This window comes from Larus michahellis, chromosome 5 (assembly GCF_964199755.1).
Source record: "Larus michahellis chromosome 5, bLarMic1.1, whole genome shotgun sequence".
NCBI classification, from domain to species: Eukaryota; Metazoa; Chordata; class Aves; order Charadriiformes; family Laridae; genus Larus; species Larus michahellis.
Genome location: NC_133900.1, coordinates 7581280 through 7606814, shown reverse-complemented (window position 1 = coordinate 7606814; position 25535 = coordinate 7581280). Strand labels below are relative to the sequence as shown.

The 25535-nt window shown below is 40.8% G+C and overlaps 1 long non-coding RNA gene across 1 annotated transcript in view; it reads left to right on the top strand.

Moving 5' to 3' along the window:
* The window catches only part of LOC141743922 (uncharacterized), a 148249-nt gene extending 144985 nt beyond the window's left edge, over positions 1 to 3264 (top strand). Inside the window, exon 3 of the long non-coding RNA XR_012587252.1 lies at positions 3149 to 3264. This is a non-coding gene — a long non-coding RNA (uncharacterized LOC141743922). The remainder of the gene's footprint in view (positions 1 to 3148) is intronic.
* The last annotated feature ends 22271 nt before the right edge of the window (positions 3265 to 25535 follow it).

Here is a 25535-nt window from a genome sequence, read left to right as displayed (position 1 = left end):
AGAAAATGTAACAGCTTGTTCGACAATGTCTGTAGTTTACGTTAACAAATCTTAGGTAAAACTTTACAACTTCTTTCATATAGTAATGGGAGGACCTACAGATGTTTGATTTTTGCTTTTTTGAGCTACCTAGAGGAGCATTTTCACCTTTTTTGAGGGAGACCTCCTCAGAAACATCTGAAAATAGCCACCAAGTACTTCATAGACTTCTAGCGTTCAGTCCTTTCCAGGTCACATTTTAACCTTGTCCTGGAAGCCAAAGAAAAAAATTTTCCACTCCCTCTGCCACTGCTAACATATGTGGAAACTGTAGGAGCGCTCCTTCTGCTGATAGTTAAACATACCCAGGTAATCTGCGCACAGTTCCATGAAACTACCAGCTGGCAACCAGACAGAAGTGAGAATTTGGCAGGTAATAAATGGAAGATCAGCACACGCTATCTTTGATCAAAGATTACTGTGGGCGTTGCAGAACAACCGCAAGTATAATAATGTAAGTGGGGGGTCAGAAGCAAAGCTTTCCAATTGAGACAATTGATTCAGGCTTCTGATGCTGTAGGGCCCGATAAGGTATACAGAGGTATACAGCTGTTCGATTTGTTGGCTCAGGACACACATGAGAGCATGCTGGGAAGGAGGTTGTCTGATTGTCTTGCCCTGGTGCACCAGGGCAGGTGGAAAGCTCTGGGTGGTGAGAGATGCTGCTCAGAGCAGCTGAGCATGTTCAGATGAGGAAGCCTCCAGAAGGAAAGGAGGGGCTAGGCAAGGAAGGAGCTTGTGGCAGAGTTGCAGGCCGGGAGATTTCTAAAAGAAGTAGGAGGCCTGCACGAATCGAGGAGCAAACACAAGATCAGGCTTCAGAAATGACGGTAAGAACAAGACTTTCCTGAAAACTCAGAAGGAACTATCTTGAGGGTGTTCAAGTTGGGAAGCCGTTGAGCTGTTGGCTAGAAGAGAGCCCAGAAGGTCTGGCATTTTATTAGAAGAGTTCTTGTCTAAAACAAGATTTCTGTCTCCTAGTGAAAGGTATCCTTAGAGACTGGACGCTTTTGGTGTCTTTGGCATGTTTGCAAAGGAAACAGTCCTATTTCAAAACCAGGATCTCTGTTACAAGGTTTTCAAAGAGTACTGTGTGTTCTAGATATTCTGTATATGTCGCAGGCGAGTTCAGCCTTTTCATGGAAGTGCTAACGGCTTCATTAAGGATTCGTAAAGATCCATTCTCGCATTTGGTGCAAATGAAGTCACAACCATGGTTATTTCAGAACTTTTTTTGAAGGTTTCATTTCAATGGCTGGTCCTTGACCAGCCTCCTAGTTGGTGGTTATCCAGACTACTGCTTGTGTCGCGTGTGTTATTCGGAGATGTAAATTCTCAGTTAAGTAAGCCCAAATAGAATGTTCTTTGAAAGGACAACTAGAAGGAAAAGCATGGCAATTTTTCTCTTGTTTGAAAAGTTTTCTCTGAAATAAACATTTAGTCGTGAAAAAAAACCCAAAACAAAATGTGAATTTGATTCAGATTGGTAAGTGTTCCCTTTGAAAAGAAAAAAAAGCTGGAAATAAATTTCAAAACTTGTTGTAGATGTGTTTCACTTTTTTTTGTTTGGAAAAAAAAACACAGACTAAGCAAAGCTTTGGTTGACCAGAGAGAACTTAAGGTTTTTTTCTGTGAGAAAATAAAAAAGCTTTGCTTCAACTAACCTGAAATGATCTTCTTTTTTAATGGTGGAGGGTGAAGTTATTTACACGATTCATCCTGTCCCTCAGATGAATTGACAACGATTACAAGTTCTGACAATTTCTGCGTCAGCTCTAGTCTTCTGTCAATTTTGTAATTAATATATATTGACGGCGATCACACTTGGATGCAGTGGTAATTGGGAGTCTTGTGAATGCTTAACAGCATTGTTTAATTTGAAATATGTTTTCTATATCGGTATTCTGATTGGCTTTTCATAGCAGAGGGGAGAAAAATTTAAAAAAAACAAAACAAAACAACCAAGAAAACCCACCTGCTTAAGCTCGTAAACCTGAACTGAAAAGACAGCAGTGGCAAGAATAAATTGAAGTGTTATACCTTGTGTCTTAAAACTCCAGAGTAATTGTGTAGTAGGGTGAACCCAGGCATGGCTGGTGAACGTTGAATCCACATACCCCATACGTTTCAAGGTGCAGAACTTTCTGCAACATTTCATAACTAAATCAGGACTATGAATATGAAGTGCTACGAATGCAGAGGTATCTTCCCCTCCGGGGAAAAAAGACAGTTTTAATACTTCGGTTCTGGTAGATCCATTTTGGTTCAGTCTCCTTTGAACAAAATCTTTTGCGATTGAGAAAAGTCTTTTACAATAATCCCTTTCACATTACTTTGTGTAACTGTCTTATTAAACCAGCAGTACTTTTTTTCTGCAATAGTTGTTCTACAAACTGACTGTCTCTAAAAAGTTTTTAAAATTATTGGAATCGAATGGATTTTTCAAAAAGCTTAGCAAAAATACTTTGCCAGGATGAAATATGCCCCTAATACACCTCCTGTCGTACAATTCACAGCAGTGGAATTACCCAGGTGCAATTCAGGGCAAAACTGAGCCCTCAGAGAGCAGGTGGGCTTAAGCCTAACTTTAGACTGACAGATGCATTCAACCAGCAATAGCTGGAGTTAGTTGTATCACCTGCAGTGTGTTTTAGTCACATAAAGGATTTAATGATTCTAGGTCTTGAGATAGGCAGAAGCAGAGAGGATGGCCTCAAATATTAACAGTTACTCTGTTCTTTAAGCTGCCAGTCATTAGCTAACTTCTCCCTTGTTAATAATAATGCTTGCATGATCCTGTTCTGAATAATGGATTGAAGATTTTCACTACCAGCAGGCAGGCCGGTGGGTGATTCAAATTTAAAAAGCAGTTTAGTAAAACTATATTTAGGGAGCAATAAAAACAGTTTCAGTGGGGCATGAGCTGGCTTCAGGTGCTGGATTAGGCAAAGAATGTTGACAGACAGGAGCAGAACTCGATCTCCGTTACATCCTTGAAGCTTTAGGATTGTAGACTTTATAAAAATAATGTTTAACAGTTGATTTATCTAAAGAATTGTGCAAAACCAAATAAGAATGTAATATTACTTTTGATTTTCTTTTTTACCAGTGTCCTTTCACTGCAAGGAATGTTGCCAATGTGCCAACTGAGAGAAGGTATCAGGAGCCTTGCAGGAAGAGCTTCCCAAGAGAGGTGAATCCAGTGGTGCAAAGGAAGATTGTTAGGTCAGTGAAATTTGAATTTATTTACACACATGCGCATGGTATAGTTGCTGAGGTAATTTATTCTTTCAAGAATTCCACACCAGAGCTATTCCCTGCCTGCCGGGGGAAAGCTGTCTCAAAAATTGATTTTAATTAGAGAGCGAAGTACAGAGCTAGTTCTACTGACTCCCTTACAAGTGCCCTTTACCCTGAACCTGGTAAACAAAACCTTATGTGTTCATCCTCAAAAGGTGGAATGCTGCTAGGATAATAGGCGCTACAGACTGTTCATTGGAAGAACAAGGCTTCTGGGAAATGTGCTGCTTTCTGATGGAGTAAGGCAGACTGGAAAATAAGAATAGATTAAAGCTTTAGTGTACCTAAGTGGAAGAAGACCTGGTTGTGCTGTTTAATATTTCATGTTAGATGTGGCTGGGGTGTCAAGTTGCTTTTATTTCTTTGCATAATAGTTCATACAAATACTAGCGCGTCAGCTATTCTTCGAGGGACTGTAGCTGCGTTTTGGTGAATTTTGCGCCTTGGTGAGGTAAAATGTGTAACCTGAGGCAAGAAAGGTCTTTGTTTTGGTTTTTATTTTTCACAGTGAGTTCTGCATAAATTCAATCCTATAGGATCTGTTGTAGGAGGTGGTAATTCTCCTAAAACATGAAAACTTTATAATGATAACAAATACTACCTGAAACTGCTAATGCAGAGTCCAGAGAAGAATGTGGTTTTTTCTGAAAGACTATTATAATAATAAAGATGATCATCAATGCGCTGTGAGCCCAGTAAAATGGAAAAATCTGTGTAGTGTAAGGATGACTTAAATTACTAAGGCTAGTTGGCATTCTTTCCAAAATAAGCGAAGATTGATCTTTGGACACAAGCTGTGAGCTGCGTAAAATTGCCTCTGCTAAATATATGCTAATTGGCATATGAATGAGATTTTGGTAATCTTCTGCTTAAATAAGTAGGTAGAGAAAAGCTGGGAACAAGTCCTCGTTTCTCCCTTATAAGAAAAAAGACTTGCTATGGTAATAATTTATATTAGCAAATAAAATGCAAATATATATTTGTAGATATAGCAAACAATTAGCAAGCATTATTTGAGAACAATATACCAGAATACACGTTCCTGCTTTACTCAAGAGTTTCTGAGGATTAAAATTGACAGAAAATCACCGAATTATACGAGTGAAGCTGTTGAATGGGGTTTGGGGTTCCCCTGGTTTCTTCTACGACAAGGGAAAATTTTCCAAGAAATGCAGTATTCGGTTCGATGGGGTGCTCTGATGGCCCAATGAACCAGAACGCTGTGTTGGTTTCCCCTTCTGGAACAAGTGCTTTCCCTTCTGCAGCAGCGTTGGCGGTTGCCGTACCTGAGGATTTCCCTGTCCCTAGGACTTCTCCTCCGTTGCTGTGTTGTGAGGGTAATCAGCTGGCCAGCCTCACTAGCTGGTAGCTCCCTCACCGCTCAGTAGCACATCCGAGAGTTAAACCCCAGCCTTCTGCCTTGCAGTCTTGTTTCTTACCCTGGCAACAACCCTGTTAACAGTCTGGTTTCCATTTTCTTAAATTGTAGCTATTCCAAAATAAGAAAAATGTTTAGAGACGCTGACCAGAACATCTAATAGTAAACTACGTTAAAGTTATGTTTCAGTTAATACCTATTGACAATATCTTGCTGCACTGTCTAGACCTTTCAGCTTCTGCTTTGCTCATAAAATATAAAATTTACATTGTATTAAACACTGCGTCAAAACTCACCCAGAATTGTAACCACGTGTAAGGGTATCTATCAACGGTACTTCGGACTGAGGACAAATCTTTGTGTCTGTAGGGTGCTTAGCCCTATAAGCAGGTCATATTTATTATCTTTTGAATGGAGAGAGATGTAGTCTCTCACAATAATACAGCATACGAAACAAGCAGAGCTTCAAAGCATGCACGTGTGCGCACATTTTTATGTGCCTGGACATCAGCTGTAATGAGCTGAGCTTTTGGTTTGCCTGAGGAACAGCAGGCTGAATTCCTGTGCCTTTGAGCCTGGGCGATTTCTTTCCCATTGGGACACTATTTTGCATTGGCTTCTGGTGGCCAACAAACTTGTTTATCCTCAAGACCAATTCTGATCTCTTCTTGCGAAGGTGAAGGCAATTTTGTACTATTCTGTTTGTAAGAATAGGAGAAAAGGCCTTATGGGAAGAACTTCAGCAGTTTGTTGGTCTTAAAACCCTTTCTTTTTGAAAATTGGCATGTCTTCTGCCATGAGGTTCAATATCCCTTTTTTTTTTTTTTTAATAGCTTCTCTTTCATAGTGGAAAGAAATTGCAACACCCTGAAAAAAGCTGTTAGCTATAGGCTTCTAGGGAAAAACATACACATAGATCTTGTTATGTATATATTGAGGGGTTGTATACCTATGAAATATTTTGTATTATAAACACATATATGTCTTTGTTATTTACTTAGTTGTGCTTATGGACTAAGCAGTAATAGGGGTTATCAAAGGGACAGGTCAGGTAAAGCAAATTCTAGAATACTTCATTAAGAATGAGTCATCTGAGAATTGTAATTTGGTATTACAAGGATATTTTGGTTTTCTTCTCAGTAAATGCAACTTAGCTACCATAATGAAGAAATCGGTAGTATCTTAGACTACTTATACAATTTTTAGCACACCTAAGGCAACGTTCATTGATTATGTCACAAAATCACCTTCGTAACTTGAAAGACAGCATACATTCTAAAAAAAGTTTAATATATGAACCTAATGCTTTGTGTCTTGTTAATACTGTGCTCAGTAAGAGGAAAAAAAAAATTTAGGCTGCATATGTGTGTATTTACATCCAATAATATGTTGTTATAATTGTAAGCATCAAAACCACTCATCGCCTCATGACAAATGCACTTTGCAAAGTACCTTCTTTTTCTTCTATGAAATAGACAAAATGGAGGAACGGCTCATTAACTGCAAAGCACACATCATTAAGTAATCTAGGTGGCCCTTCCTGCCAGCTTCATGCAAGCATTGGTAATACTCAGACCCCCTCACCTTGGCCTCCACTGCTGCCAAGAGTGAAAACATTGCCAAGTATGACACTGAGCCTAGGATAGTAAAATCTGTTGGCTTTTATTTATTGCTGCTCTGTATCAAAAGAATAACACACGACTTTGATTTTGACTCAGATAGACTCAATTACATTCCCTGGTTATGCCACCCTCTGCCGTCGTCTGTCTAGTAGAGAACTCTGGGCCCTAGTGAATAAACTTCATTCAATAATATATATTTCTTGTCGAAGTTCCCCACCCTGCAGGGCAGGTGAAGTGCTGAGACTCTAATCACGGTAGGGGTTGGCACAGAGATGTTGAACCCTCCTCTGCATTCCCAGCGCGTGAAAAACAGACCAGCACCTTTCAGGCATGACAGGACATGTATGTGTTCCATCGTAGCGGATCGCTTTTTTTTAATTGTGTAGGCTCAATCTTATGATAATGTGGGTATCTTTTACAAATTACCAGAATTCCAACCTTTTCTCCTTTGTAGGGAATACAAGAAGTATCTCCTATGCCTCTTAGTAGTTTGCATTAGAAATAGAATAAATTCTGCTGTCTCATAATCCATCCGTTAAAGTGTAGCCATTAACAGGGGAAAAATAATTGTAATTCTGTCTTACTGTAAACTGCAATTATTTTTGTGTTATAAATTATGTTTTACTGTAAGTTGGAATTACATTTATTATTGGGAATGATGTCAGTATTGAGACAGCAGAGTACAGTACAACATTTGGAAAGAAGTCTCTGGTAGTTGCATTGGCTTGAGCTCCATTAGGGACCAATCGATGTTCGGTTCTTTCGCTAGTTTTGTCTTGTGTTTACCCAGTACAAAATGTGAATGCTAAATATGGATCTAAAAGCGGTGGTAACGTTCTGATTTAGTTTCCCAAAGGAATTCACTATTTTTCAGGTGTACCTTTTAGATTTGAGCCTTTTCTAAGTAGTTTCAAGAAGCTCTTTCACTCAAAATGAGTTGGTAGAATGGTCAGTAGAAGATAGCTATGTAATTTCAACTTCAGTTTTCAGGGCATGGAGACTTGGATGTTTAAGAACATAAATCGAAATGACTTGGCAAAAGTAGGATGGAGATTAGTGAGCAACTGTCGGAAGACAGACCCTAGCATCTTGTATGGATCTGAACAAGGAAAGCCTCCAAAGGTGTGGAGGTCTTTCTAGGAATACTTTGGGGGATTGTGTGCATGGCCCCTACATGAAGAGCGTTGTTGGATGAAGCTTTGTTACACATTCACCCCCGGTATGTATTTGTTTGTCTAGCGTGAGTCAGAAATGTCTCCCTAGAATGAGCAGAAATTTGAGGGAGCCAAAGGGGGAAAGAGCTAATGGCTCTGCTTTTTTGAAATGGAGGAATACTGTCTCTTTTTTGCCATGATGAAGCCTGTTCCAGCAGGATCCACAGAAGTGGAGAGGAACCCAGCCCGGTGCCGTGCTGCTCGTGCAGAAGGGGAGCGATGCTGTCTTGTACTGGTTTAGCTATTGGTTGTGGAGCTGGAGCTGTATTCTATCTCACATCTCTGCACCCAGTGCCAGATGAGGAGGTCTGGCAGCCAGGTGATCTGGGGGGGAGCTAGTGATGTACAATGCTGTTGACTGGACATTTAAGTTCCGAGGGTTTTAGATCAGTTCCCTTCAAAAAAATACATCCCATCCTAAATGGAATTGTGGAGTTACACCTAAGATGCTTACGTATGTATTTTACTGTCCATCTGCTTAGGCTTCGCTTTTGCCCTGGGAGAACATCTCATGCCTGAAGGCATGTTCTCCAGGCAGTTAGTTTTCCACCGTATTTTTGTAATTTCACTGTCCTACTTGTTGCAATTGAACTACAACATTGGCAATACGCTGTTCTGTATACCTTTCACTCCCACCTGCGAGTTGTGTAACAAATTGGTCCAGCTCATTTGAAACCCAGGGAAAGAACGGTACACGGCTAATAAATTCCATGATATATGAGAGCAGTTCTCTGCTGGCCTGGCTTACCGAGTATCTGGGCTGCACGGACCTTTTGCTGATAAATGAGCTGCATTTCTAAGAATGAGGGCAGACAGGAGATGCTAAATAAGTACTAATAGGCTACAGAAAGTATTGTACTCAGCAATGAGATTTTTTTTTCTGTAATTCCAGCTAACAAACTGTATTAGTCATGCTAATGTAATACAGTATTTGTGGCTGCCTTGACATTGTCCGTTTAAATATTCAGGAAGCTGCTTCTTCCACATATTCATGTGCAAGTACCTCGTGCTGGATTAGCTCTAGTCAATTAAGCAGGATGTCGTCGACTGCGGTTAAAAGAAATGGCGTGGGCTACTTCATCAGCAAGTGACCTGCACTCATTATACAAAAATTGGCATTTATAAACAGCTCTTTTGTGAGATTGTCTTCGGCTTGCTGGTGGCTGAAGGAAGAGGTTACATCCCAGCAGATGTTGTGCTCTGCATCTGCTGAGGCACCTTCATCGTCTTGTGCTCGTTCGGTTTAAACAAACAAACTGGCCAACCTGCATCTGGATACGAGAAACTGCCATTTTACTTTCGGGCAGCGAGTCTGCAGGGCTGATGTCACTTGTTTATCTGGCAAACGCAAGATCGATAAACTCACGGGGAATTCAGAGCTCACACAACGTTGCGCTTCCTAGGGAGGATTAGCTGAAATGAAATGTCTGACAGCTCTGTGTCAGCTTTTCACATTGCAAACCGAAACATTATTTCTTTTCCTTCACAGCCTCTGAAGGAAATGAGAGGGACGTTAAACTGCCAGGCACTTAGATCTTGGTCATTCGTTAGGCGAGAAATCTTACATCAAGTCAGTAATTTTGTCCACCTGGAATAACATCTACTGCTAGCAATTACTTAGGAACATGTCAGCCATTACTGCCATAAAACATTTAGCTTGAAGATCAAGTCTAATCATTAGACCTGCCATCTTTACCCCAAAACCTTCCTTAAGGTAGTACCTGCTAAGGGTTCATGGTGTAGGTTGAGATGAACGGGACAGAAGCTTCCAGAAATGTTTTGCGGCTCTTTGCAGTTCGAATCTTCTTGATGAAGATTTTCCTTGTCAACTAGAATACATAGCTAGATATTTATTGTACGCTTTTTTACTGCTCCAGTGCTTACGTGTTCAGAACAGGTGTTCCAGGTAACATCTGGAGATGTTCCAGCCAAGGAGAACTGAGGCTTTCCTAGAAGCCATGAGACAATATAAACAGGAATTTTGCTAAACTTAGCATGGAGTCTTCCCTCTCTCTTGTCAAAATTCAAAACATTGATGGAAAACTAACATTGATAAACATTGCAAATGCAAATAGCAGTTTTAATAATATTTTGTTATTTCATACGGATGATATATTTCTAGGCTGTATCTGACTCTCTTCCACTTGTGAAAGCGTATTCCCGTGTTTGCACAGTCAGTGGCCTGGCTTTGCCAAAACATCGTGTTTTCCTACCAGTTGTTGGCTTGGAATACGGCGTGCTTTGGCAGAAATAACAGCCCTCCAGTATTTGAAATGGAACAGTGAGCATGAAACTGTACGTAACTTCCTCCCACCATGGGAATGACCCTTCCTTCCTCCAGATGTGCTTTTACAACTACCGAGTTGAAATAAATTGCTCCCTGTCACACTCATGGATTCTGGTTTAAGTTCAGTCCTTGCTAGTAACTGGAAGAAGGCATCAGAGTAGGATGATATGCTTCTCTCTTTTTTTAATGACGGTAAATTTACATCTCTTACAGTGCTGTGGCACAAACAAAATGCACTAAGCGTTTTTTTTAGGCGGGGGGATTTATTTTACTCATTTTGAAGTGGAAGCTGGTAGGTGGTAGGCAGCCCTATCTTTTTCTACAAATCTCTGCTGATGCTATTTTTAAAAATAAAATGAATACAAGTCCCTTAGTTCCGGAGTAAGACAACAAATGTTTCCTATCTCTTTGCCTTTTTTTTTTTTTAATAACTGGTGGTTTAAAAATCCATCACAACCTGTTTATTTTGATGTGCAAGATTCCACGGTGTCTTGCCTGTCACTGTTCGTGTTCAACAATGCGTAGAAGTTGTATTATAATATCAGGACACAAATACACGACATAGCATCATTCACATAGTTCAGGTCTTTAACCCTAGAAGGAGCGCCCTTGTTTACCATGTTGTGGTCTCACCTGAAGTCTCCTCCACCATTTGTCCTCCAGCTCTGCAGTAACTTTTCAGTATCTTCATCCTTGGGATACTAAAACTCCAGGAAATGTCAGAAGAGAACCGGATGCTTGTTCATCGTGTTGTACTTTGGTTTATTCGCAAGTCTGTAGTATTTTGGCATCACATTTTATCATAGGTTTGGGTTGGAAGGGACAATCCAGCTCTCCCTGCAGCGAGCAGGGACATCTGCCTCTAGATCAGGTTGCTCAGAGCCCCATCCAGCCTGACCTTGAATGTTTCCAGGGATGGGGCATCTACCACGTCTCTTATAAGGATATACATTCCACACCAACAAAAGTAATTTCAGGATGGGAGCAATAAATGCCAGCTGCTTTCACAGGATCTAAACAAAAGGGGACTCAAATGGAAACAGCAGCCTCCTGTGCCCAGGTAAAGGGAGAGAGAACTAGATCCCCTCACAGAAGGCTTGGCTGAATCTTTCTTCTTAAGCTCGAAGTGCTTCTGCTGTGTGTTTGGGTCACAGCAAGTCACTGCCTCTCCATCTGGCTGAAACAAAATGGGCCGCAGTAATTCAAAACTAAAAAGGATAACGGGGAAGTACTGTCCCAGTATTTTCAAGAAATACACCAAAACCTCTTATGATTTGGGTTGGTTTGTGTGGAATTGCAGCTTGTCGTGTGTAGGAATCATTTAAGACTGTCAGTTTAAAAGTAATGATAATACTGGTACAAAGATAAACTTATTTCTGAAGAACTGCCCTGCTTTCTCTTTTTTTTTAAGGACTTTCTGCATATTTTAGCAGTGAATGAATCTTAAATTAATTCTGTAATAGATGATGGAAAAGCACTTTAGAACATGAAAGAACATTCCACATTTGTTAGAAATGACACTTCTTAGAAAATAAATTGCACATATATTATCAGAAAAATTAGATTAATTGCATTTTATCCAGATTTGGTGAATTTTCCAACTAATGTGGTTTCTGTGTGTATCCTGGAGATATCATTAATCTGACAAAAATATTTTTTCCTGGAAATTAGCCTATCTCCACTTCTTTTTTTTTTTTCCCCTCTCTTTTACATTTATTTCACGTCAGGCTTTCTAAATATCTGCAGGCTTTTCAGTACCACCTACTGCTGCTAACTTTGGGCAAGTCATTTGGCCTCTTTCTTAGTAACCTCCATCTGCTGAGTGGGGACAGTGTTTCCCTCTCGCCCTGGGGTTGCATTTAAATGGACTGATGTTCATAAAATCCTTTCAATGCCTCCCGTCCAAAATTCAAAAAGGAAAAGCATTACACAAAGAGCTGTGGATACCAACTACGCTTTGAAGAAATTGCAAGCAACCGCTTTTTGTCTCCCTGTTTACTTTGTATTTCTTGCATGTTGATATATAGAAAAGTTGAGCCGGGAAAAACAGGGGAAAAAAATCTTGTACTCCAATTTGACAGATTTTTGCTGTTGAATTAAAGCTTCAAAGACAAAACGAAAATAAAAGCATACATTGTTTAGCTATCTGACCTTTTATCTTTGACCGATTTCTTGAAGTCCTTCCTGAAGTAGAGACGTTTCATACATACTTGTGACATTAGCCAAGTGTCACATGAAAGGACAGGCTGTTCCTGTACCAGGGGGATATCTACGTTAATGGAAGCCTTTACCTAGGTTAAAAGAAACACCTGAATGCCCTGTGGCCATGTTATTCTCTAATTATCCATTTTAGAGAATTTGACCTTGCTTTGATAAATAAAAGTACATAGGGGATTTTTGCTTCCCGGTAGGGGATCAAATAGAAAAAAGATTTATAGATCACAAATGCTAGTTACACAATGTAAATCCAATATTAAAAGATCCTGTGATACCATAAGAATCTCAGTCTACTAATATCTCAGAAAGTCTATGTTAATTAGCGGTGGCCGCTTGCAGAGGTGGATTGTGTACTGTTGTGCTGATTCTGAGTGACAGTTTTTCATTTGTAAAGGGGCACAGGAAGGGCAAAGGTTGAATAACGCGTAGCGGGATGACATCTAAGAAGCACTGAAAGCACTAGGAATGCCCTGCTTTAGAGACTGGGTGTAAAGAGAGGGAGGTGGGAGGAGGGGGATGCGGTAACAGTTTGTAAAAGGTACATAAAAGGCTGCTACAAACAAAAGGTATACGTCGTGTCCTTGGGGAGCAGAACAAGGACGGATGACCTAAAGCTGCAGGAAGAAAGATTGAGCGTAAACTGAAAACCTTTCTAGTGGTCCGGATAATGAGGCACTGGAGTAGATTGCTTGGGAAGGTTCTGTAGCCTCCTGCGGATATTTGCAAGTACATTAAGGAATGACATTGCTGTTGCTCATTTGTTAGGGCAAGGGGATTGCTTAGATGACTTCTTGAGGTCTCTTTTAATACCAGTTTTCTTTCAGTCTGTCGATGAACTTCATAGTATCTCTATTTAGGCCCCAAACATAAAAGAATTCTTTACTTACATCATCTAGAGTCTTAGGATCCCCTAATAGTGAATATGACCCTGGTGGTATCTTAACTGACTCGTTAGTATGATCTGGTGAATGCGCTAAATTAATACCTCAGTATGACTTCTTTGACAAAGAAGTAGAAAGGCAGCGGTTGGTTATACTGAGTTCCAGTCCCACTTTGGAGCTGTGAATGCACATCTGAAGCAAACGGCACGGAAAGCTGTGATCACGTGCAGCTTTCGTGGCAGACTTTCTCAGACGTTGAGATTGCTATAGCTTTAAAGTACAAGTACTGCTGAATAAATATTACTAGCAAAGATCACAATACCTTTCCGAGATTTCTCACTCTGCTAACCTGTAAATGCAAAACAACAGACACTAAATCTGTTCTATATTGGGGAAAAAAAACGTACAAGAAGAATTATAATATTTGTTGTTACAAAAAAATGAGAGCAGTGTGATCCAAGACGTTATCCATCTTTTGGTTTTTTCATATATACATGGCTTATCCCTTTTGATGAAAATCATATTTGGATGCCTGGTGAGATGTATGTAAGGTAAAGCCTATTTGTACATGCAAAAGCCATTAAGAATCTACTTTTCGGCATTCATATGAAATGAACTGGAAATAGCCAAACCCTTGCTAGTGAGTATAATGGCAATTAGGAGTGTAGTGCTGCAGCAAGTAGTTGCTCTCTGCTTAGCTGCAGGGCTCAAAAGGAGTTCACCTGTCCAGCATTTTTGGACGCTTAGCTATTGTGACTTCCTTCTTTTGGCTTCTTCGCTGCTCTTACTGCTCTTGTCACGTATGCTGAAAGTAAAATAGAGAAAACCTGTCTGTCTTTCCTTCTATGTCAAGTGAGTCACCCCTGAATTCTAAACCTTTTACTTTTGTTCTTTTCCCTCCAAATTGAGCTTGAACTCCTTGGACTCGGTGGCAATTTTTGTCTTTATTTTCTGTGATTTGCCTCCCACGTTTTCAGTAAGTGCTGTATCTGTCACCTAACTTTCTATGATGTCCTCAGGTGTGAAACACATTCTGTGCCGTGTACCGAGTGGTTACCCATTAATTTCTGTTTCCTCTTAAACCACGCTTTTACAAGAAGCTCTCCAACAGTGATTCACTTTAGGAATGAATCTGTAATATGCATAAATATGTGTATTTGTCAGTAAATGGTTTTCTGCACACTGTAATTCTAGTACTTAAGTTCCATCTTTTGTAGTTCTTTTTTGCAAAAATTGGCTTTACACAAGATCAAGTTTTGCTACCCTTATTTGCACAAAAGACCTTGTAACATTATTAATAAATGACTTTAATCTACAGTTTTAAAAATCTGCTTTTTGGCACCTTGCTGTTTGCCATGCTATTTTCTGCTGTCTCTAGGAAGTTTATAGCTGTAACTTGCGGTTTTTCCAAAACAGCTCTCTGTTCATAGGTGACTAGCCACTCCGGATGCATATATGAGATCAAAGGAACAAGTTAAAGATATTCCTATTCATCAGATATTAATGGATAAACGACATTCTCATTCATTTTAATTTCTAAGTATTTTAAAGCTCAGGGAGAAATGGTTTGATTCCATTAAAGCTCTCTTCAAGATTTAAAAAAATCTGAGCTGTCTGACTGTGGCAAAGCAAACACTTTAAGAAAAAGCCTGATTAAAAGACAAGTAGAACGAGTGGAAAGAAGCCACAAAAACTGAGCTGGCCCTGATTTTGGTCATTTTCCCTGAAACCGGAGAAGATTTAGTCACTTAATTACTTAGAATCATCCGAGCAGATCATGGGAGCTGCTTCCAGGCCTGATGGGTCCCCAGACAGGCAGTGCCGGGAGCTGGCAGCAGTGCCTGGTCTCCACCCAGCCCCTATGGGCTACAGTATTAAGGGACAGGTTCTATGTAAAGAAAGATGCCATTGCCGTTACTGTTTCGTGCTGGGGATGGCAAATCATTTGGAATGTGCGGTACTTTCCCGGGGAAAAAAAAAAAAAATAATTGTAAAAGCTTTTTAGTGCTCTGTTTGAAATGTTGTAAATCTGACATAGGTTTGGTGAGCCACATATATATGGGCTTTCTACTAATGCAGGGTAGTCAACAAATTAAATTTATCTTTTTGTTATAGGAATAACAATAATTACACATTTTTCCTTTCATTAACTTAGTGATTTTGATAGATACGCTGCTTTTAGAAAGGCACAGGCTAAATGTCTGAAGTCTGTCTTCTAAAAAATCATTCTCTCTGGGAAAAAGTCTTCCAAAGGCAAAGGAAAAGCTTCAGCCTGGAGGTTGTTTGAGTTGTTTTCCTTGTGTTCTTTTCTTAAGAAACTGGCCTCTAATGATCAGGTCTGATTTCAAGCTGCTTCGAGCTTGCCTTGGGAAGAGTGCAATTTATAAGCTCCAGGTCAAAATTTGAGGGAATTTCCTTTTGTCTATGCGGAGTCTTCTGTGTGATGGTTTCCTTTCGCTCTTTAGGAAGTATGCCTATTACAAGCTAATGAAGAGTTTCTAAAATAAGGGCTGCAGAAATAGACTGAATAAGGACTGAGAAGATGCATTTCTTTTTGCTAGTATTGCAGCTGAAAATATTTTTTCTTGTTATTTTTTTCCTAGGAAGTTGAGATTTCGAGGTGATGATAGTCCGTGCTTTTTATGTGAGCTTTTCTGTATAGCTTTACCTTTTCCTCCACTCTGCTCTTCAGCCATGCAACCCCTGAGGAATAGGAATGAGGCGGTAACAAGCAACGGGTAGTCAAAGTGTCCTCGCTGGTATAATTTATTTAAACACAAAAATCTGAAAGTTCTTTATTGTGATGATCATTAAATAGACTGAGGGCTTTAAAACACGGGAAGGAAGAATAAGTAGCTAGTTGATTACAGACTGAAATGCCTATTTAATTTAGGTATAGTAAAATAATTTAAAACCCAGGTGAGGTCTTATTAGCATGTGTTTTACTATGCCTAACTTTTTTTAGTAATATAATGTTCTTTCAACAGCCCCCGACTCCGCTGCACTTCCTCTGTGTTCTCACGGTACCCGGCTCAAATCAGAGCATGGAACTAAATTGCCCGGCACTTGCTGCCTTCTGGAGTGGAAGCGGTGCTGATGCCTTTCATTTTAGGACAAAATCAAACTTTGCTTTACATCTGTCATCATCCTTAGTTGATTTCATTGAAGTGAGCGATGCAAAGCTGTTCTTGACGACTGATATTATCTTTCCACTTTCTCATTGTATTTCTTTGAGCTGAGTTTGGTAAACCTCACTATCTAGACTCTGTGCAACTCCAGTGACAAAGATTCATTTGGGGAAAAATAGTTTATTTTACTTCACTGGCAAAGGATATCTTTGAAAATAAAAATGGGATCTAGGCTGTTAGGTTTCTTTTTTTTTTTTCTTTTTCTTTCTTTTTCCTGTGTCTTTTTTTTTTTTTTTTCCTCTTTCTTTCCCCAGAAGAGACATAGTAGGCTTTTAAAAGGTGTATCTGGAAGCAGAATAAATGGTACAGGCTTGTTTTATGTTTGCCAAGGAAAAAGTTTATCAGACTGTTCTGTTGATCTCTGTAGATTCATTTTGTGGAGAGAGGCTGCCAAAATGTCAGCCAAAGCTTAAGGCAAAGCCTACAGCAATCTTGATGCATTAAAATTAAAGAAATAAATAATGCCGACGATAACCCTTTCAAGCTCAGACTCACTGGCCATTGAATTACTAGAATTACTTTTTTATTATTATTTTATTCGGGGGATACTGTTGTGCTGCATCTGGCTGGGAGGAGATAACTTTCTTCGTAGCCGTGCGTATGCTGCTGTGTTCTAGATTTGTGACTAAAGCAGCGCAGACACTACAGCGGTGCTTTGGCTGCGGCTGAGCAGGGCTTGGGCAGCATCGAGGCTTTTCTCTCTGTCCCACTGCCTCCCCCCCACCAGCACTAAGGAGGCTGGGGGGGGGCGGGCAAGAGGCTGGGAGAGGACACAGCCAAGACAGCTGACCCAAATTGACCAAAGGGATAGTGCATATATTATCATGTCATGCTCAGCAGTAAAACTGGGGTGATGGAAGAAGAAGGTGAGGAGATTTTGGTCTTGTAAGGTAGCTGTCGCTCAGAGACTGCCTGGACATCGGTTGATTTCTGGGTGTTGCTGAATGATCGCAATTGCATCCCTTGGTTTTTTTCCCCTCTTTCCTTCACTTATTAAACTGTCTTTGTCTTGATCCTTGGGTTTTGCTTTGGCTTTTCCTGTTCTCTCTCCTGTCCCGCTGCGGGGGAAGCGAGCAAGCAGCTGTGTGGCCACTTGGCTGCTGGCCAGGGTCGACCCACCACGGTTGGACAGAAGCCGAAGTATCTCACTTACGTTGTCAGTGTCAAGGAGTATTTATAAATTGTGTCTGTACCAGGATTCATTTCTGAATGTTTCACATGACTCTTAGTGTTGACATGGCTCCACACAAGGGGATGTAAAGTAGCCACAGGTTGTGTGGCCACAGACGGTTCTGACAGAGCGGGTCAAACAGACCCGGTGGTAGAACCACTGTCAGCTGCGGAGCTGCAGGTTCCAACAGGCAGGCTTGTCAAGCGTCGCTCCTCTTTTGGGCTGATCTTTGAGCAGTCTGTGGTACAATTCCATGTCTCTGAGAAAATATTATGCCTTTGGATTAGAAAGTGAGCGTGCTCCCGCCTCCAGTTTATTCTCTGTCCTGTGAGAAAAAAACAGGGAACCATTATGTATTGAGATCCATACAGATTCTTCAGATGTCTGCGGCAGACCATACATTAGCATACACATAACACCGAAGCGTTTTCCCAGTAATAATGTGGAAATAATTACTTTTTGTTGGTGGGATGACTGCACCCACTTTCCCTTTGGAATGCCAATTGCGATGTGCTATTTGAAACGGTGTCTCAGGCCCTATATCACACCCATGGGCCTTTTCCTGCCCTAAAATTGATGCTGAGCTGTAGGGAAAGAAAACCTGTAGGATGGATGTGCTCGTTCGCTCACTGCTCTTGCAGCTTCTCTTTTTTTCACGACACGCGGTTCATCAAGCCCTCATTATCTTGTGTTGCTGAGACATACAGTCAGTCCCTTGCTGAAGATGACTTAGGTTGCCACAGACAGCCCAGAGGTAGGAGGGAATGGAGGCCATGTCTGTCTTGGCATAGTGACAAGTTCATGTCCAATTCACTTTGTCACGCTGTCCACCAGAAAAAGCACACTGGCTTCAGTGTGATCTGTCTCTGATCTGTTGATTATTATCTTCTCCTCAAGTCAGAAACAGAATCCCCTAATGTTTAGATTTGGTTGAAGTGGTGTGAAAAATGGATGGCACCAGCAAAATCAGGTCTCCAGTAAAAATTGTTGGATTCTCAACAAAGATTCAGTAGTGGTCTCTTTCACTAATCAAAAAACTTTCCCAGATAATGAGATGAGAATTGAATTTTATCTCTTTTGTATTTTTTCGTGGCACATGCTAATTGTTTTGTAGCCAACTCTGCTAATAATCAGTATGCCAGTAGCTGCTTACAAATATTTGTGTCAACCAATAGGGAACTGTCACGAGCCTGTCTCCCCGGACTGATAAACACAGGCAAACCCAGTATTTTCTTACTATATGTACCAGATTTTAAGTGGAAGGGGTTTACTTCTGATGAGGAATTGATTTCAATCCTTTCAGCTTCAAGGGAGACCAGATTATACATCTGTTAAGGCAGAGGTTTATCTGATAAAACGTGAATAAGGATCTGCACAGCTAGCTCCCTAATTACCCAAATGATTGCCCTGTCAATTACCAGTTCCCGAGCTTTAGATGGCCATTCTGTCCCTGGGCGATCTGGGCTCATAGTGTTTCTTCCTTGTGTGCTCCGTGTAGCTGCGATCCAGGCAAAGCCGGAGATCTTTGCTTGTGCCCCTTTACTCTGAATCCTCATTGCACGCGAGGATGCGCTAACTGATCTCCGTTAGCTGTCTATTTATTAATTTAATTTCATTTACTGACCCCAGACCATTTTTTCCTCCAATTTCTTGGGAATTCCAGTCGATTAACAAAGAAATACACATCTGATTTCTAAACGTTTCGTTATTTTTTGCGAAAATAAACGGGTAGGGGGTGTTTAATTGCATTAAATTACTTGAGATGGAAAAGCTTACTTTAATTTAGTAAATTACTCTGTGGGTAATGATGAGGAGGATTGACCTGTTCTACTCGTGTTCTGACTTTCTGATGGCATCAGCACTAAAAAGCACTGAGGACCTATTTTAATCATTAAAATGGCAAAGGCATGCCAGAATACTCAAGTGAAACAGGTCGTCTGAGTAGATGGCGTATTTATGCAAGTGCTTTCAAAGTAAAAAGGCTTTTTATGGTTGTATCGTTAAAAAACAAGGGAGTGCAGCAACGAAGTTTTCAACCTTAATTACAAGTCAGCTCAATTACAGGTACAATGTAACAGGTACAATGTATTCCTAGCTTTCTGGCTATAGAATTAGTTTCTCTTTGTTGATACAAAAGTACAGTGCCCATCTGTCAGGTAGACAAGTTAAAAGCTGTAAGAACTTCAGATTTCCCTTCATTTTTTGTATTTGTAGCTACAGCGAACTACCATAGAGTTTTTATGATTTTTAATTTAATTCCGCAAGCATTAAACTTAGTTCTCCCAGAAGCGAATTAACCCAACTTTGCTGTCTGGGTTGTGGGCTGATTAATTATTAACCAAGCAGAATTAATGAAATGTACATAGTTGTATAGTGGTATAAGACATTTTGCAGTCCGATAGCAGTAACGGGGCACGTGCACACGTTCTCTCCCTTCTAGAGCAGGTCTCCAGCGCAGCAGAGAGCAGTGGTGAACGTGTATGGGATGTGCACAAAGCTGAGTGCGCGCAACTTATTGTGAGCTTTGTTTATTTGTTTTTAAAGGTCTGCGGGGGAATTAAAATTCAGTCCCGTTAGACATTTACGTCAGGCCTGAAAAATGTCACTGGGCTCATTGGATTCAGTAATGAGCACTCGGTTGTAATAGGAGCCAGAAGTGAAAAACGCTACTGGGAAGCCAAATGAAGGCAGGGGAAGGGGCAGATCAAGTTGCACAATTTGTTATCGGTCTCCTAACTCTGTCACACATTGCAAGGAGCGTGGCTTTAGTATCTCAAATTCTGCTTTGGGCCATGTCTGGATTTGTATGGCTGTGCTAATAAATATTGAGTGAATTGGGATTTATGGCTTATGAATAAAGTGCTTCTGAAGCCTTTCATTAGAAGGGGAAAGTGGTAACCAGTGTCTGGGCAAAATGGGAGTAGGACTGAAGGGACACAGATACGTTCACGTAGTGGAAACGCCTTGACAAACCTCAGGGGGGCTGTAGCCACACCTTTTCAAGTAGGCCAGTATCTTGACTAGGAAGTGGAATGAGACCAAAAATTAAATAAATAAGAGATAAAAATCTGTCAAAAATGTACAACTCGGAAAACAGCTGAAAAAAAGTATAGCTGCAAATTCAGGAAGAGAACTGAGCCGGTTTTACCCTTTAATGGCCTCTATAATGAATAGCTCATTGTGAGTTTAATGTGTCACCTGCGTTGGGGTATTTTAAGTGGCTCTGTGTCTTCAGAGTTCATACATATATTTATGATATTGAAAGTAGTGACAGGGCATTGGTGGACGTAGATTTTCAGTTGCCTGAATCTTAGTGGATTATAAAGAGAAAGGGGCCGTGCAAAAACATTTGTTTGCTGTTAGCTTTGTAAGTAAACTAAAAAATTGTTTCCATAAGAATTCTAAATCCGGTTTGTAAAACAGCAAACAAAAAAGAACAAAATGCCAGAGAGGTGAGGTTTTGTTTATATTCTCTCTTGCTATTAAAATATTCTACAAGTAGTATTAACGTATAGGCAACTTAATTCTCCAAGCTCAGACAGATACTGAACACGGGGGTTACATGTCGCAGAGGTAAAGCGCTCTAAGATTACCCAGTCTAGAAGAGCCACTAAGAAAGAGTTCAGCATCTTGGTCTTGAACGATATTTCAGAGAAAATAACCAAGCGAGCCAAATTTAAACTCTGGCTATTATTTATTATTGCTGTATCTGCCCTAGACAGTTTACAGAGCTCAAGCAGCAGGATAGTAATGCACTGGCTTTCCCATGGGTAAGTAGCTGGGTGAATGGACAGCTGATCGGAATTAGCAAAAAACTTTATTGAGGGAAGAAATCCTTCGTGAACCCCAGCGATCCCGTGTTCGACTACAGAACAATGTAATTAATCTCCCAGAGAAAGACTGGCTCTTTCATTCCAGAAGGGCTCTAAAGCGCGCCTGGCAGCATCCATGTGCCGACAGAAGTATCGCACACGTGCTTGCTCACTGATTTTAGAAAAGCAAATGTGGACTAAACGTGGTAGAATCAAGCCAGCAATGGGCAGGTTTCTGGAGGAGGTAACTCGTGTGAGAAAAGGTGTGACTACATCTACAGGTAGAATCCGGAGTGTCCTCAGGGCCTGTCTGTCCCAACCAGGGGCCTGGGCAGAGTATTCCACAGTTCTTTTCTAGCTCCCTTGCCTAATTATCTTCCAGAGGCAGCCTTGGCACAGGGGACAGGCAGGAACAGGATGATGCTCATCGGTTGGGTTATGGCCAGAGCACCCACAAGGTCTTGGAAGACCGAAGTTTAAATGTATTCGAAAGTAACAGCATTGAGAAAGTAATTATCAAACAAAAAGGCTAGCGAGCCCTCTCTCTGCAAGGACGTCAGGGACCTGGCAGGCCATCCCCATGACTTTTTGTTGTTTTAACTAGATACTAGGCTGAGGAAGTTAAATTATATTGGTGTGTTATTATATTTAGGTTTGTTTTCAAGATGAGAGAAGCTGTAATAAAGGGTCTGGGTAGCACTGGATGCAAAAGTAACTGTTTTTTTAACCTGCCTCTGGTGGCTGGAGTCTGTTCACTGGCCCCTCCCGTGTCCCCGCTAGACCCACAGACTGTCCGGCCACTGTCACTATGGAAGAGTGTTACATTGCAACAAACATAAAGAGAATAATTTGTACTGTTCCTGTGGGGTTCCAGTCAGCGTAGAAACATCATCCTATCCCCACACTAGACTTCAAGTGAACACTTGTGTACTGCCTATGTCTTAGCGTTTGTAAAATGTTTCACGGCAACAGTATATTTTTCTGGACTTCTGAAACATACATCTTCCAAATCTAGTCAGCGGCGTCACCTAAACAAAACCATTTATTTCTGGGTATAGCTTAGTGCTATTGTCGGTTACTCAGAAAAGCAACGTAAGCTGTCCAGAATTTAGGAGGAGGAACATTTTTCCTTTACACTATCACATAGAGAAGTCAAGAGACAGGAGTCTCGTTTGGTGTGTAATTAACCCCTTGGGCTTCTCCCCTGCCCTCTGCGGGACACATTTCACCCTCTGCGGGAGGCGGGAGCGGCAGGGGAATTCAGCAGGGAGCTTTCAGGTCCCTCTCAGCAGATGAGCTGGTGCAGAGAGCACCCCTTCAGATGACGAGAGAACTGATGGGCTCCTCTGCTCCCCCTTGAGACAGCATCCTCAAAGCAGCGGCCAGTCAGAAGCCGTACAAACGTGTTTGCGCTGTAAACCTGTTTGTCGGGATACATTATGCCCCTGCGCGCGTGCTTTCGGCTGAATGTGCTTCATCCCGCCCCCTGCTTGCAGGTGTGGTGGTTTCATGCCATCTTATTTCAGCATTTTCTATTGCTGTTCAGGCTAGTGGGGAGAGAAAGATTTGCTTTATTTTATGGCTTTATTTGCATTTAATCTTTTTTCAATGGATTTCCTTTGTCAGTCTCTTAAACAAAATTTTAATCCATCTTTTGCAGGCGTTTACAGTAAATATGGGGACAAAGAGTGGTTGATTACCTCTTCCGAGACAGGTTTTGACAATTCATATACCTCATTTTTTCCTCATCTAATGTCCTCCACGTGCTTTTGCAATGGTGTTTGGAGTTCTTTTCTTGACAGCGATTGTGGCCATCTTTGATATTAAATATTCCCAGGGACCTTTTTTGAGATTTTTTCCATAACTTTGTTTTCAAAAGTCAGCGCCTGGAATTGCTGTGCTTTTGTGATTAAATTCTCTATCTTGATTCCTGACATAAAGCCTTCTTTCTTGTTTCTCTGTATCCTGATAACTTGTGTAGCGCCAAAGAGAATTTCACATATTAACTAAATCCATTGTTTTCTAAGGGTTAGTGAATTTTAATTATTTTCAGTGAAAGCTTTTCTTTGCTCTGCAATAAAAAAAGAGGTAAAAGCCTTTCTAGTTGGTTGAGTTATTCTTAGAAAGAATTAATGTTTGCTGTATTGTTTCACAAGTCTCTCCAGTTTGTTTGTTTGTAAGTTTTGTTGCTCTTTTCAGTATGCGAGTACCAAAACCGGGATCCTCTGCAGGCACTAAGCCAGGAGAGTGGAGCAGTGGGGAGGCGGACAGTGGATGAATAGGTAACTGTAGAAACAGCCTTCCCCGTTCTCACTCCTTGTGCATCCAGCATTAGCCTACAAAAGGAACACGTTCTCTCGGCAGTGCGTTCACTGTCCAATGTTTCTGGCATTTTCTGTACTTTTATAGCACAAATGTGGGATTTGGGTAGTCCAGAGAGCTTTCACCAGGTTTCTGCAGGAGCTCGGTGATGTCTCCAGTCATAACATGTTTCTCTCCCATGGCAGAGTGCTCTGATGAGATCTCCAATAAAGCATCTCCTCAGGCGCCTTTTCCCAGTCTCACCGCTTGCAGCCCCAGCGCCTACGAGAGGTTTATAAAATCTGTTATCTTTCCTTTGGCAGTAATCGATAGCGTGAGATGTGTGTGTGGAGGTGGGGAACAACGTGATGAGCTTGGCTGTTTTGCTGTGCTTAGGATGTCAAGGGGGCATTCCTTCCTGATACCTTCAGTTTGCACTAATAATTAGAAGTACTGTAGTCCTAAAAAGATCTAGAAATATAATTAAAATCAAACATAATACTTCCTGGGGCAGAAATTGGCAGTGATATTTTCTGTTCCCTAGGATATATCCAAAGCAATAAAAATGAGCCCTTGTTTGTAGACAGATGGGAAGCTTCCTGTGTAGGACAGAGGAATATGTGTGGCTCTTTATACCTTCATCTAACCAAGAGGGACCAAAAGAGAAACACCGTTGAAGTGAAGATGCTCAATCAGCTTTTATCTTCTTTGTGGAAGGTGCAGTTTATCTGTCTGAGGGATAATTGGACGCCAGATGACAAAGTGAGCTGATTTTATAAAAAGGCTGAGGAATAAAGATTTTAGTCTGCAGCTACGCCTAATTCTGTTCTGTTCATACTAAAAATAATATCACCTTTCCTTTGACGTGGCCGTTTCAGCATTTACGTTGCAAATGAGTGGCGTAGCAGCTTGATAGACAAAGACATAAAGGTTCTTGCTGTATGCAGCAATTTTGATCAGGAGATAAAAATGACCAAGTTGTGAAAGTAGTAATATCTGGGTCATTGAATCAATTTTGCACCAATTTATAACTGTGCAGGGAAATGAAAATGGAAAACAGACAAATAGTCTTTAAGTCCTGTTAACAGATTATATCCATCACTCACGCTCAGCTTTTCATTTTTAGGGCTATGAATACCATAAGCACTGAACACGACTCTCAGCTCATAAATCAGTTTTGAAACAAAAATCTTTTGAGGTCTGTGGGGAATGTTTACAGAACTGCTGTATAAACCAGCAATACGGATGTGCAGAAAGCAGATGAAGATTAAATATTATATCTGTAACCTTAGACTTCAGAGAGTTTTAAAAAGGATGTCATAATTTTCATGGGCTGACAAAGGCAGAAACACCATTTGGTCTCTCCCTTGTTTGCTTTTAAGATTTCTAAAATTGTTAAGTGCTACTCAGTTTCATCAAGGAGCTGAAGTACCAATCTACCAAATTAATTGAACCTGCTCATGAGAAGCAGTGATGAGTATTTTATTAGAAAATCCATATGCAGGGTGGATAGCAGTTTCAGTATCCCTCTGAGTTGCAGAGAAATTCAAACCGAAAGAAGCTCGATAGATTCTACTTACCGGCTGTTAAAGGAAAGAACATGTCAAATCATCCGCTGATAGGATAATGTGTTGCCAAGATCAAGATATTTTGAGTTAACATTTACTTATATGCAGTATAGAAATGTCAGACGTAAAGCACGTTACCGAGTTCCCTTGTTAATTTGGTGGTTTGTTTGTTTATTGAGATACTGCTTCCACGGATCCTGTGAACGGAGTTCCTGCTAGAAACGGAAAGCAGAGACTTGTTGCTCTATTTCTTTCTACAGGCTTTGGTTTGTTAATCCTCCAGGTGCCCCGCTCTACTCCATTTGAGCAATATCATCTTGGACTGGGACTGTAATTGGAGGTGTACCGGCTGTTTCATGAAATGACGTTGGCAATTTTAGCAGCTTTGCTCTGTAAAGCGTCGCTGAACCAAGTGCTGACCAGTGCTAGGCGGCTGCATGCCTCTGGAGGGTTTGTCTTCTCCAAGTGTCCTCAAAACGTTCAAGCATAAAAGAGTTTTGCTGAACTGTGGAATTAATTTCTGCCTATTTATAAGATTTCCTGGGGAACAGGCCGTA